The 13,806-nt window shown below is 37.0% G+C and overlaps 1 protein-coding gene across 1 annotated transcript in view; it reads left to right on the top strand.

The window, feature by feature from the left end:
• RSL24D1 (ribosomal L24 domain containing 1) overlaps positions 1–13,806 on the top strand; it is a 293,765-nt gene that overhangs the window by 96,212 nt on the left and 183,747 nt on the right. The window lies entirely within an intron of this gene.

Genomic DNA, 13,806 nt, shown 5'->3' with positions numbered 1-13,806 from the left:
CAACCTGCTGCTTGGATGTTCTTAATTCACCAATCATATGCAGTTTTAAATTAAACGTGCCAAATTGAAATAGAAAGTTAACTGGAATAGTAGAAGGTTCTCCAAAATGTTTGTGTTTCTGGAGCCATTTTCACTGTGTGCTTCTTATCTCAGCTTTTTCATTTGAAGACTAGGCAGCGATTTTTTTTTTACTTTTTTTTTTTAATTCTGTGGCTTCAAGATATGTTGGCATGCATAATTTTCTGTAGACAATAGGGAAAATGCATTCTTTGCTGATTTTTGGAACAATTGGTTTAAGTTTCTATAGTGAAAATTGATGTGAAATTCATAGTAAGATGAAAGTAGTCAACTGCTGGCTGTTTGCTAGAGGGACTAATGGGTGAACTGCATTCAACTGTACAGTGAGAAAAACTACAAATGTAAAAAATCCCCTCATAATCAAGTGTCTAACATTGCATTATGAAAGCACTTTAAAAGCATTACTATGATCTTCAAAGAAACTGGGGAACGGCTGTCAGAAACTGTGATTGCAAGGTCAGGGCATGTGCTACGGGAAGGAATTTAATAACGGATGGTTCTCAAACACGAAGATGGAATTTCAGGAAAAGTAATTGGTTGCACTGATCACACTGAAGTGGTGACCTGCACGTTAGGGGATGATCAGTTCCTGAAAAGGAAAAGAGGGTCTACTTGAAAGCAGGAAGTGGGCATAGTCTGGGAGCGGAGATAGAATGCTCCTGTTCAAAGGGTTTATAAAACCGAGTGAGCACTGGTAAGAGAGGGTATTATGCTCTTCTGGGAGTATTTGTATGCAATTGTGGTGAAGTTAGTCAGCTGAATTAATTGTATTTAGTTTGGGGTTTCTTACATTTTACCTCTGAGGAAGAAGCAATTGCATGTGGGAATGTGTTATACACGCAAGAACAGTTTATTTTGTTTTGTTTTTTCCCTTCTGTGCCTAAGCACATAAGTGATTCCCTTTCCCTTATATTATAAGAGCTTGTTTCTCATTTCTCTCTCTTTTTTTTTTTTCTTTAACATGATGCCTTGATTCTTTAATTGCCTTAACAGGATAAGCTGATCAACATGTAATATAGGATGGATTTTTATTTTAATAAGGTCTGTCAAATTAGCCACCAACCTCACTTAACAAGTTAGGACATGAAATACACATAATGTAGATACAGCATCTGCACGTACCTAATTGTTTAAGAGAAATAGTGCTGCTACTGTTTGCATGTTTTAGACTCCAAACGGTATATTCTTAGTGTTAGAATGAGAACATATTCAAAAATAGAAACCTAAAACTGAAGCAGTTCAATGAGAATATTTTTGTTATATAAATATTGTATATTGCTTAAGCAAAACCTGTCAGTGATACTGAGAAGTCTTTAGTACATTGAAATTTCACTGCTGTATAACAGGGTTACGGAGAGTATTCAGAGAGAAAAGGGCAATCTTATACCTGCACATGAAAATGTCAGGATTTTATCTGATTAAATTCAGTTATATAAGTCCTTTTTAATGTCAGTAGGCACTCTTGGAATATGTATTTTAAAATATCTTCAAGAATTATTTTGGCATGGTCTCTGTGATTTTATTTTTTTGCTTAACTGAAGGTTACAGAATTATCTAGCAGGTACTTATCAACAAGTTGTCTTCCAACAACTTGATACTGAGAATTAGAAAGGGCTTAGAGAGAGATAGTGCTCCGCTTTTGTCATTTTTGTTTGTTTGTTTGTCTCCTCTCCCCCTCCTCTGGAACAAATGTTGTGCCCACAGCTGACTGCAGGCCAGGTAGGCGTAGCTTGAACTGAACTTACTGAAACTTTTAGACAGACTTATTTTCTGCTATTTTAAACCTTAAGAAGAGCTTTATACAAGTATGAGCTCTGAAGGTCTATAATCACTCTTGCTTTTCTGTGCTTGCAAGTGATTCCGTGTTGGTTTCAATCCCGGGAGACAGCTGCTCTTCTACACAGGATGAATAGACCGAAGAAGGGAACAATCTCTTGGCAAAGAGAAACATGGCAATGTATAGCTGGGAATAAGGCATTTCGTTATCCCACGGTAATACTAACATGTCAATTACCCTTCTCCATTAGATACGTATTTTTGTGTCTCAGCTCCTTCTAAGTCTGAATGAGTTTTGCTTTGATTTAGACTAATTACTAATAAATTCAGTATTATGTTTATTAAAATAAATACTTTATTCTCAGAACTGGCATCTTTCGTGATGTGAGATTAAACTAAGTGACATGTCCTTCCACTCATGCCAAAATATTTGATGCTGACTAATAACAGTTTATGATGCATAGGATGACAGTCAAATTCTCTGCCACAGAAGGTGATTTTAGAAAGTTTTAAAGCCATAAAATGCATACAAGCATCAACTATTTACCTTGATTATGGGTTGTTATACTGTGAGAATAGTTGTGTATAGGTTTCAACAGAGTAATTACAATTTCAAACTGCACTGAGTTCATGAATATTTGTGCCTTTCATTGACTGTTTTTAGTGAGTCCAAATTGTATTTGATGTAACTCCATTAATTGACACAGAAAATAATTTATAGCTTTAATACTAGAAATTAAGAAATAACATTGCATTTTATTTTAAAATAGTGGTTGATTTTTAAAGACGTTTTATGCAAATATAGAAATTTGACTCCAAAGGGTGAGTTGAAAACTCAATTCCTATGCTTTATAATGGCAATTATAGTGCTAATCTGTCTGTATTCTAAAACTCTTTAGGATTGTATCTTTTGAGTCAGAAGCAATAAATATGCATTATAGGGTCATAATTAACAATTGCAGGAAAAATGTTGCTTTAAGGGATCAAATATTGTTGAGAGAGTGACTGTCAGAGGAGACAAATGTGGAAAAAGTAGACACTAAAAAGAGTCTTTGATATGCATCAGATATGGGATTAAAGTATGAAAATATATATTCATCCAAATGTTCATACTGTTCTCTCCATTTTATAGGTTGTTCAGCCAGCTTTTGATGGACCATTAATAAGAGTTACCAAATCTTTCCCTGTTCTGTATGTTTGTTTTTCCCATACCTCCATGTCATATCTGTACTTACAGGTATATCTGTAAGTACGTATCTGTGTTGACAAGTTTACTTTCTCAAATAATGGATTACTGCTCCCTGTGTTGCTATTCATCTTATCGAACACAAAAGCCCCTCGATTTGTATCTTACCAATTGTCAGAGAGGTAGTGTCAATGCAGTTATTTATTTGATGCTTCTTTATTCTCTTTGAAATCTTGAGTGAGGATGATGCTGTGCAATTTTGAAGCATAAATGCATTTAAATTGATTGTAATATTCATTCTAGATAACTTTATTCAATATCCAACATAGGAATATAACATTAACTAGCTCAGGTCAATTATAATAAAAGATGCAGATCATTTTCTGACACAGAGTATTTGTATCTCATAGCTTAAACTGAAGGAAATGAAATTTTTAAAAATGTTTAAAATCACTGAAATTAAAATTATGTTTTGTTTATCTTAGCAGGTCTTGAGGCTCTATGGTAGACAAATAAATGATGTTGAGAAGGGGTGTATTTGCCTTCTTTCTGTTCTCTGTATAGCACATATGACCAGTACAGCTCTATGGTGCAGTGTTCATCAGATCTGATTCTTTTCTGTTCTTTCGTAGGAATTGGACTCCTGGTGTAAACCTCTGTAAATATTTAAAATCTGACATTCATCTCTGATGGGTAAAGAACCATGCAATCAAGGACAGCAGGATAGTGCTTAGAGTAAGTGCTAAATAATGCAGCTTGCTAAAGATAACGGGAGGCCAGTAGGCACTGCAGCAAATAGCCGTGCCCTTCAACGGGAAGGTGAAGCATAAAAATTGGCATTATGGCAGAGCCATTATTGCATTGCTTCGATGCAGCTAGCTTGACAAGTTAATAGACATCTCTTGCATAGAAGTCTGAGGAGGGCAAGAGAAGAGATGTGATATTGCTACTGGGGTAAAAATGAATGTTTGCGGTCAGACTTGGAAAGCCTCAAACAGGCATCTGTGCTGGGATCAAACTAGATACTTTGTTTAAAAAGACAAAAACAAATTCAGACTAGAAGATGATACTTTAAGTCTACCTTTACAAATACTATAAGTTAGTCTGCTGGGGCTAGGGCATAAGCATAAGCAAGATGTATGTGAAGGTCTTTCTTTTGTCAGTGCTTCTCTTAGGACTATCTTATGAGTTCCCCCTAAGCTGCTCTTCTAAATGCTGAGAAAGGCCAAAGGTGATTTTTATATCTGTGCTAAACAAAATCCATTAAATTGGACCCAATTAGGTTCTCAGTTGTTTGCTTTTTTTTCTGCCCTCCTCTGATGAGCTAGGAAAAGAATTTTCTGCCTATCATTCTAGACATACTTGCTTTCTCAGTAATTTTTTATTGTATTTGAAATGTTTCCTCATGCTTGATTAATAATATGATCAAAATATTACTGTTGAGAGTATGACTACTACTATCTCATATGACTCATCTCGGAGTTGGTTAAAATGAAGCTATTGTACCCAGCAGGTACGGACACTGATCTCCAGGAAATCAGGGAGTAGTGTAGTACAGGTACTCCTCAAATTAAAAATATTTTAAGGTGAGGTGTTTCAAGCAAACCAGTTTTAAGTGAAATGTATTTTTGCCAAGAGGAACTGTTTCTCCCACCAAAAAAAGCCACAGCATTTTCGTATCTCATTTCACTGCTGATTCAAAATAGAGTGGTGTAAGATATCTTGAATGTATCATTGAAATTCCCCCCATCTGTGAGTACACTGAAACATTCTTGTTTTCCATCTGTCTGCTGTTTCCATCATATGGTGGATTCAGTAAAACCTATGGTTCTTTTCTTTGGAAGAGTCCCAAGCAGGAACTGAGTGAACACAACTATGTGAAATATGTTTAAGCATATTGCTCTTATTTTAATAATTTCTATTCCTAATTTTAGCACTAGGATTTTAGGTGTTAACAGTTCTGTGTCAGATCCTGAATATAAATTGAGATTTTTCAGGGTATTTTTTATCTCCTATAAAAAGACACTAAAACTTGCTTTATTTATGTGTGTACCCAAGTGCTCTGACTCTAAAGCAGCTGCACAGGTACTTGGGATGTCAATTCATTATTTCAAACGATAGCAGGGGCCCATATGTTCTATGGCAAAGTCACAAAAACCAACTCAGCTGAGATGTAATCATTACTTTTTTTTTTTTTCCCCTTAAATCTGGTTTCTCTTTAAACAACTGATCTTTGCAGCTGGTTCTAATGTAGACATCTAGAGAAATCTATAAACTTTGGGATAATTTAAGATTAATCATGAGGTTTTCTGTCTGTGTTTCTGTCTTATCTCTGGGTCTTTCATCCATCTTTCATCTTTGGGTCTTGTGTATGTATTTGGTGCATTTCATGTGTGTGAAATACAGGATTGCTGGTAGCTTTGGAGGCTCACATAAGATGCAAGTATGTGTTAAACATTTATGCAAATCCTATGGATGAGATTCTTATTTCTTGCTGTAAAGCTAGTGTTGCTGATCTCAGCGGCGCCAGTCTTAATTCCCAAAGAAATGCCTGGGAAGATCAGAGCTTTTCTCACTGCCCTCTTCCTTTGAAATATAGTCATGTGAAAGTTGTTTCGGAAACAACCTTGTTTTTAATAACAGATCTCTAAAGATTTTTAGGATCCTTTTATTTGTTTCTTTGCAATCTTTCTTTGCAACTAGGTCTGTAATAACACTGGCTCAAGTTTCTAAAAACAGCTGAATTTTGCTGTCTTGGGGTGAAAGTGTAGAGCTACTCTAGACACAGAAAGGAAAGGAGTCGAAGTGGGAGGTAGTATGGGAGAAACTGCTGGAGAGTTGTGCAGAGAGGGAAGAGGAGAGAAAAATGTTTGTTTTCCCGTTCCCTAGCTTTAGCTCCCCAAATTCCAGCCCCTTCTGTCAGCAGGGGAACCAGCCTTGACTTCCAGCACTGTGGTTTACTTGTATAGGCAGTGGGTTTAGTCACTTGGTCCAGACAAGTCTCTGTATATCTCTTTGTAGTCTTTTCGTTTTTCCTATGAGTATTACTTTTCTGCTGCTTTGCCAATCATTTTTAGCTTCTGTGGTTCCCTAATGCAGCCAGATTTGTTCTTAACATCTTTTTCTGTCTCTGTAATTGCTGCTTTTCCCTCTGCCCTGTCCTTGTTAACACCCGGCTCAGTGGTCACCCTCCTTGCCTGCAGTGCAGGTCTTTTGAGGCTCTTGTCAGCTAGTGGCTGGTAATCTTGCTTATAAATGTAACTCCTCTTTTATGACAAGCTCATAATAAATGAAAAAAATTATTTAATCTAAAACTGGACATGAGAAACTCTCTAGCCTGAATGTTGCATGTTAGGGTGTTAGAAATGTAAAATTCTACTTCGAAAAAAAACACCACAAGAGCTGCTCCATAAAAAATTTGCAAAAACAACCTTATTTTGCTAGTTATCAATAAGGAACTGCTCATGCTTCTGTCCTAGGTGTAAATGTTTAGAGAGGCTGTCATTTTTGTTGTATTTGCAGGAAGTCTAGCACATCAAAGTCTCAGACTGGTTGACCTATAGGTGCTATCTCTGTAAATGTTAAATAATAACAGGGCTATGGTAGGTGTCAACAGATGGTACTACTACATGCAGTCTTTCAAGTAGATTTTTCACTTGCCCTGTGAGCATATGTTCAGTCTTGGGAAGACATGCTGTGTTGCTGTTAGCTTTGGTTATGCAATTCTCTCCAGAGTGACAGGCCTTTTGGAGAGGGAGCATAAGAGCAGCGGGAGAATTTGCTCTCTACCCTGGTTTCTGATTAAATTCAGATCTTGAGGCAGAGTTACTTTTTGGGAACTGCCCACTGCTGTTGGACTTATTATTGGAGGAAGAGATTACCTGGAGGCAATATTATCATTTCTGTTCTAAACTTTGAATAGAGGATCTGCATAAATAAAACAAGCTACTCTTAAACTATACCTAGGGTTGATGTCACTGGCTCCTGCTCCATTAGGAAAGTGACCTGCAAGGCCAGATATCTGCCACCCTTTGGCCAAGTAGTCTCAGAATGGAAACTGCTGCAGGGAGGAAAGTGAAACAATGGAAAATATTTAACAATATTATATGTATTATGATGTTTATTTCAAATCATCTGTTGAACAAATTCTATGGACTTACATTAAGGGGAAATGCAAAGGAAATATAAGCAATAAAATAACAGAATATGTGTAAGCTTGTCCAGCAATTCAGGCTGAAATTCTTAGGATTGGCAGAAAAATAAAGCTTAATGAGTAGTTCTTGGTAGAATAGTAACAGGCTCCTGGGGAGATTAAACGGATGTTCATATGTGTTACTGAGGAAGACACCAGGAACATCTCCTAATTCAGAATTGTGAAGTAGGAGGAAAATATTCCGTCATCTATTATGCAGAAAATAAAAGAAAATGTCCCTTTCAGCTCTGCAGTTCTTTTTTCTTTGGTGAGGGATTCTAGGGAGCTCCAGAAGAGGAAGCCATCAGCAATAAATACTTCACATTTTGATGAAAGAGGTTTTACTGAAACTGGTATGCATAATTGTCTCTTAGTGATGCCTTTTTTTTTTTTTTTATTAATATAGCTCTTGGAAGGCTTGTTGAGATTGTTGGTTTAAGTGTAAATTCTTCCCTTTGGATTCTTCAGAAGCATTTATCCATTAGCCGCCTGCTGTATTTTAGATTTAGAACTGTTCTGGAATCCGAGAGGCTGCTACTTTTTGGTGTTAAATAAACAGAAATCTTTGTGGAGGAGTAAATTACATGAAATGTTGTTCAGTCAACAATTTTTCTTTCTGTAAAATATTATGTAAGAATAGTATCAGGTTGTCACGAAACATAATATAAATATAGTTGTGTTTGCTACCATAAGTTTAGTACTTCAGGAGTATTTTTCTTTTTGACTACAAGTCTTTTGGGTTCACTTGGGCAGATTTACCCCAGTATTTACACCTAAAGTTTTAATCCATTGAAAGTCAGTAGATTGAGCAATAGTGAAGACCCCGTGGCTTTTTTCATGATGAGGAAATCTTTCCTAACACGGTGTTATTTTGCCCAAAGTATCAGATTCTTTTGCTGTCAGGACTTTTGTCTGCAAACTCGTGGCTGTTATTCTTTTGCCTGACATAGTCATGACTCTGAAGTACTCGAATAGCTTTGTGCAGTCTGCAGCACTGCTGAAGTGAGGAATGAGGGGTAGTCTGCACTGGCAATGACAACTTTATCTCGTTTATCTCGTCAAAGGTCCAGACCTGTTATCTAAGAGTCATGTAGTCAGCTTCTTTGGCAGAAGTAGCATAAACATTCATGTTTCACTTGAAAATGGGTTGAATTTATTGCCTTTCACCAAAGAGGAAGAAGTGCAGCAGTTTGTTCTGATAGCTTGCCGCTGAGCATTCTTGGCCTTTGGAAGCCTACTCTATCTACTGAACTTTCAGGTAGTAATTCTCACCTACATAATTACAGAAAATTATTCATGCAAATGTCAGAAGAATTAGTGGTCATGTGAAGTTGGCATCTAATGAATCAAGGTCAATGACATAAGTTTTGGGATGGTATGTGAAAAGCTGATTATCATTAAGACCAGGAGAGAACTACTGGTGGTGTAGGGAATGTTTTAGTAGTTATGTTTGTAGTAAAGCACAACAATGTACTAGTGTTAATCTATACAGTAATGATGTTAATGCTGGCACTGAAATTGAACAGATTTATTGCATTTTTTTCATTACAGTATTAAAGTTAGAAGCAGACTATAAAATAGTATCCATGCAAAGTAGCTAGGCAACAAAGCCTTTCTAATAAAATAAAAATCTAGTTTTGTCCTCTCGTTTAGCATTTAAAAATATATCTTGTGATTATTCCCTTTCATCTTTAATATGATTTTATGGCTCAAAGAATGAAAGATCAGTAGGCTGTCCTGAAAGGAGACCATTTTCTTCTGATTATGCTTTTTCCTTTTCACAACATTATTTGTAATAAAAGTGTAATAAAAGTATTGAATACCTTTTCTCTAATGCCATCTATAGTGAACTGTAATAAATGCTACAAATTTTGCTCCCTCCACTTACCTGTTCAGTAACAGCAAAAAAAAAAAAAAAAAAAAACAGAAATCAAATGAGTGAATGTGAGAAGTAGCAGTTCAGTAGGCCTATGACAGACAAAATTCCTTTTCTAGTTAATAGAAACTTGACAGAGACAAAATTGCTCTTCTCTATCAGTGTGTTACTCTTCGAGCTGTCTGACACAGTTTGGGTCTATGCCACAAACAGACTTGAAATGTGGATTCTTTTTTGGTTTTGTGCAAGATTTGAGATACATGAATGATTCATCAACTTCTAGATGCAGAAATTCCTAGAAAGCACTTTAAAAAAATCTTAGAAAAATTCCAGATCAAGTAATTCCTGGGAAGCACCAGAGGAAAAACCTAGAATAGTTCTAGATCAAGCCAGATTCCTAGAAAGCTTGAGTAAAACCTGTAGAAAGGTTCTTGGTCCAGGAATCCCTAGAAAGTGCTTAAAGATTCCTAGAATGGAATCTTTCTAGGAAAGGACAATTTTTGACAATTCCTGAAAGCATGAAAACATTTCTGGAAAGGTTCCAGAATTGGGAATTCTTTGAAAGTTTCAGGAGAATTCCTAGAATTCTCTATTAAAAAATAAAAGAATCTATGTTTGAGGAATTCCAAGAAGGTGCGAAAAGAATCCTAGATAGGCCTATAAAAGATCCAATAAAATGTCTAGAAGTGAGTAGTCTGACTTGAAATGCCTTGGAGGAATGCCAAAATAGCAATCACATACAGAGAGATGTGAAGGAAAGCAAAATCCTAAGGTTAGTGCCTGCCTAGACTTAACTATTTGTACCATATCCCCAAACTCTGCAAGGTCTCTGCCCTCCACAGCCTTCCTGGTTGAAATATTTCCCGTCTGTCTTGTGTGACAGCCTGATCCAGCCCCAGGACCCCAACAGCGTCCCTGCCAGGCTCCGCTCTTGCTATTTCTCTTCCAAGTGGGAATTTCAGCAACTGCATTTCTTTCTGTGTTTGCTTTCCTGCTTCCTTGGAGCTCACCACTTCTGTGGAGCACTGTGAGATATGTCAGTGAAAATCACCACTTAAATACTGTATGTTTAACTACATAGGAGACCTTATTCAGGAAGAATTCTATTTATTCCTATAAACCTCATGCCTGAAGGGGCCCTGCAGGATATGATAATGTGAACATTTATAAATATGTATTCCTTGGGGAACCTGATAATCAGATTTCCATTCCAATGACTGATGAATGCACCATAGGGCTTGACCTGGCTAAATGCCTTTAAAGTATTGGCTATGTTGAATAAGCAAATCTTCTGGTATATAGTCCTTCCAGATAGCAGGTTTTCCTTTGTGAATGATTTCCTTGCTTTAAGGCAACACACATTTAATTCAGCCTTTATTGCACATATGCCTGGGTAGTTACCAAAGTGTTAAAAAAAAAAAAAAATAATGTGTCTGGTAGTAATTAAAACACCCCAGGAAATGTTTACTTTTCATCATGCTCACTACTTTTGTACATCTTGGACAGCATCTATTACTTCAAAATCAGAACATATTTTAAGTGGATAAGTTCTCTGCGTGGAGGACAGCCAGACTGAAATGACTTTTTCTGTCTTGGGTAATTCTGTCTTCCATATCTCATGTGTATTTAAAATGAAATTTGACCTGCTGTGATCTTCAGAATAGTTCTCAAATGTTGCTTTTACTACCAGACTAATGAGCACCTAATCTGCTCAGTCCATCTGCATTAGGCACTGCTAGAATGTCGTGCAGCATGTTTGATTCATAGGAGCTCCCCTTCAAAAGTGCTTTTGCTGTTCTCTGTTTTAGAGAGAGTTTTGGCACTGTTGCCATGTTTGCCTTCCCATGACACTGCTTTTATTCCTTGATCGAGCTTAGAAAAGAACTCAGATATGAAGTGGTTCCCTCCTGACCCACTTCTTGATAGAAAAGAGGTTTCTGCAAGTTGTCTCCCTGACCGCATAACAGGAACTTTACACAACTCCAACAACTCATTACTTCCTAAATGTTAGTGATAGGTGAAATGGCCTTTAATTCCAATGCTTTGTTTCCATAGTTTGGTAAACTGCACAGGAAGTTTCTAACTTTTCTAACAGAAATAACATGGTCCTTTATTCTTCTTCTAAAAGCAGGAAATCAGTGAAGTATCTTTCAACTGATTGAGTAAGAAGTGATTTCTTCAGTATGTCAAGTTCTCTAGGAGTTTTATTTATCTAATGGGGTGGCATTGATCGATCCAGCTGTACAGCTCAGGTATATGAACAAATGAAATAACAATTTTGTATGTGCTAGTATGAATAAAGTTACTTATAGAAATGATTAAATCTGCCTCTGCTGAATTGCTGCAGAGAGCATTGCAAGGATTTTCTTGAGAGGATATTGCGAAATCACAAAGCAAATCAGTGAGGATATAAAGAGATGAACAGGGATGTGTGGAAATGTAGTTGGAAAGAAAAGATGCTAAAAAACCTTCTATTGAGGAGAAAGGGCGTTTGCATGCCTGCATGATACTATTTCTATCACGTATGCAGTGGTGCAAATCTTATGTGGAAAAAAATGAAATAAAGCAGCCAAGCAAGGTATTCTTTGACTTTGGCTTTGAATACTTAATGGATTTGACTCAGACATGTAACATTTTTACACATTTAAATTTCTGTGGAGAAACATCAAATTATTACCAGAATTCCCAATCTCTTAAGAATATCCAATTATGCTCATTATGTCCACAACAGATATTATTAAACTGAATAATTTTCTCATACATAAAACTCCTATATTGGAAAAAAAAATGTAGTTTTTCCCCTCCTTACCCCTAAAATAGGCTTTGAAGAGGAGTTGCGCTGAAACACTTAGAATACTGAAGGTGCCTCTTCTCTTTCTTTAGTTGTATTTTGTACAGTAAATCTTTGGATCTGTTTTTGTAGGGCATAGCTCAGGGAAACTGAGTCAGATAATGTACTTGACCCTATGGTACTCAAACTTTTTTGTGAGCATCAGGGTAATCATATGCCAAGGAACTGTGATGAAAACAGAATGCATTACTATACACATCATAAAAAGGGAAGCCCAAAAATAAGATGTTAATTTTTGTCACATATATTAGAAGATTGCTTGCATTTGCAGGGATTTTATGTTGCAGTAGAGCAAAGTAGCATTTTCTTGGCATTATTTTTGTCAGTACTGCAGCTAATCTCACCTTTCTGATGATACCCAATTCCATCAGCTCTGCATTATTCCCTTGTTTATAACTACACAGTATTTCTTCTGCAATGAAGAAGAAATGTGACCTAATTTTCCAGAAATAGGCCCTGTCTGAGATCAGAATAATGAGGTAGTGAATACACATTTGCTTTAGGGGGGTGGATGGAACTCAGGAGCTCTGCATAAGGTTGGGGGCTTCTTTCTAGTGATGCAGCTCCGAGTGATCTTGAAAAGGCAAGACTGGGCTCAAGGGATTGCAGCCTATGTGGGGCAATGAAGGCACTCACTTGTGTTCTATCTGTATTCATGCAGTCCTTTCTAAACCGACATTAATAGCAAAGAAGTTGTAACGGGAGACTGTTGTTTGATCTTTGAACTGAAATTTGACATTAATTTCCTAATGGAAGCCTTCAGCCTGAGATAATGCATCTTTTTCTGAAGCACTAAGCACTTATATATCTGAAATGCTGTGGCAGGTCAGTTATCACTCATGATAAATACTAAGAATTATGGTTAAACACAAGTCAAAATCACTACAAGGAGAGGAAGGGATTTTCTGTTGTTCCAAATTCACTGCGCTGCCTGTTATCTCACTTCACTTTGCAGGACAGCATAGTCCTGAAGTGCTAAAAATGTCTGGGAGAGATTCAGGGAGAGCTACCTTAGCAATGCTATAGAGTTAATTCAATAAAAGAATACAAATGAATTCAAATAAAGAATACTAATTTCAAATAGAGAAGCCCCTTTCATCTTACTGTAGTTTAATATTTGAAATTAGGTGTCAAAATGAATATTGAATAATCCTTCTTATTGCATTGTTGTAGGCAGAACCTGATGTCTTCTGGCAGTGACTGCATGCACTGCAGCATGTTTTGATCTGAAGGATGCACACAGGATGATCCACAGTACTGTGAATCCAGTTTTTCCATCTGTAGTTGTTGTTTCTGTTTCCGTGATGAATGCATCAGCCTTTCAGGGTGTAGGGTGCAACTAAATTCAGTAAACGGGCAGCACCTCCCGAGTTGTTGCAAAGATGATGTAGAGAAGTTCCATTTGCACAGTGTAGGGTAAGAAAGTACTTCTGCAAAGTGCCCTAAAAAGAAGATGTCTTGGACAGATCTGTTGACAGCACCTTGTTAGATTCAGTGTTGGAGAGTCACCCTTGCCTTGTGACAGCAGTGGTGGGGGTGTTCCTCTGTTGTTTTGTGGTCCTTCAGTCTGGTGCAGAAGAGTGCAGAACACATGTAAACGTTCAGTGAACTAAGACTCTCATTTACCCTTTTTTAACTGGTGTTACTCACAGTCTAGCCCTGGGAAGCACGAGGGCCTATTATGCCTGGGAGATGGGGGAAGAGCCCGGTGAGGTGCCTGCAATCCATCTCACAGAAACAAGGTGTTTATGTGATGGCACAGGTGATTATTTTGGAGAGAGTCTAAGTGAAAGAGTTGGTTTCTTGTATGCTTCAAAACTCAGTGCAAGACACCAATGTATCTGTTT

Source organism: Tinamus guttatus, unplaced genomic scaffold (genome assembly GCF_059628265.1).
Source record: "Tinamus guttatus ecotype Peru unplaced genomic scaffold, ASM5962826v1 Tinamus_guttatus_pri_ptg000004l, whole genome shotgun sequence".
Lineage (NCBI taxonomy): Eukaryota > Metazoa > Chordata > Aves > Tinamiformes > Tinamidae > Tinamus > Tinamus guttatus.
This window is presented reverse-complemented; position numbering and strand designations above follow the sequence as displayed.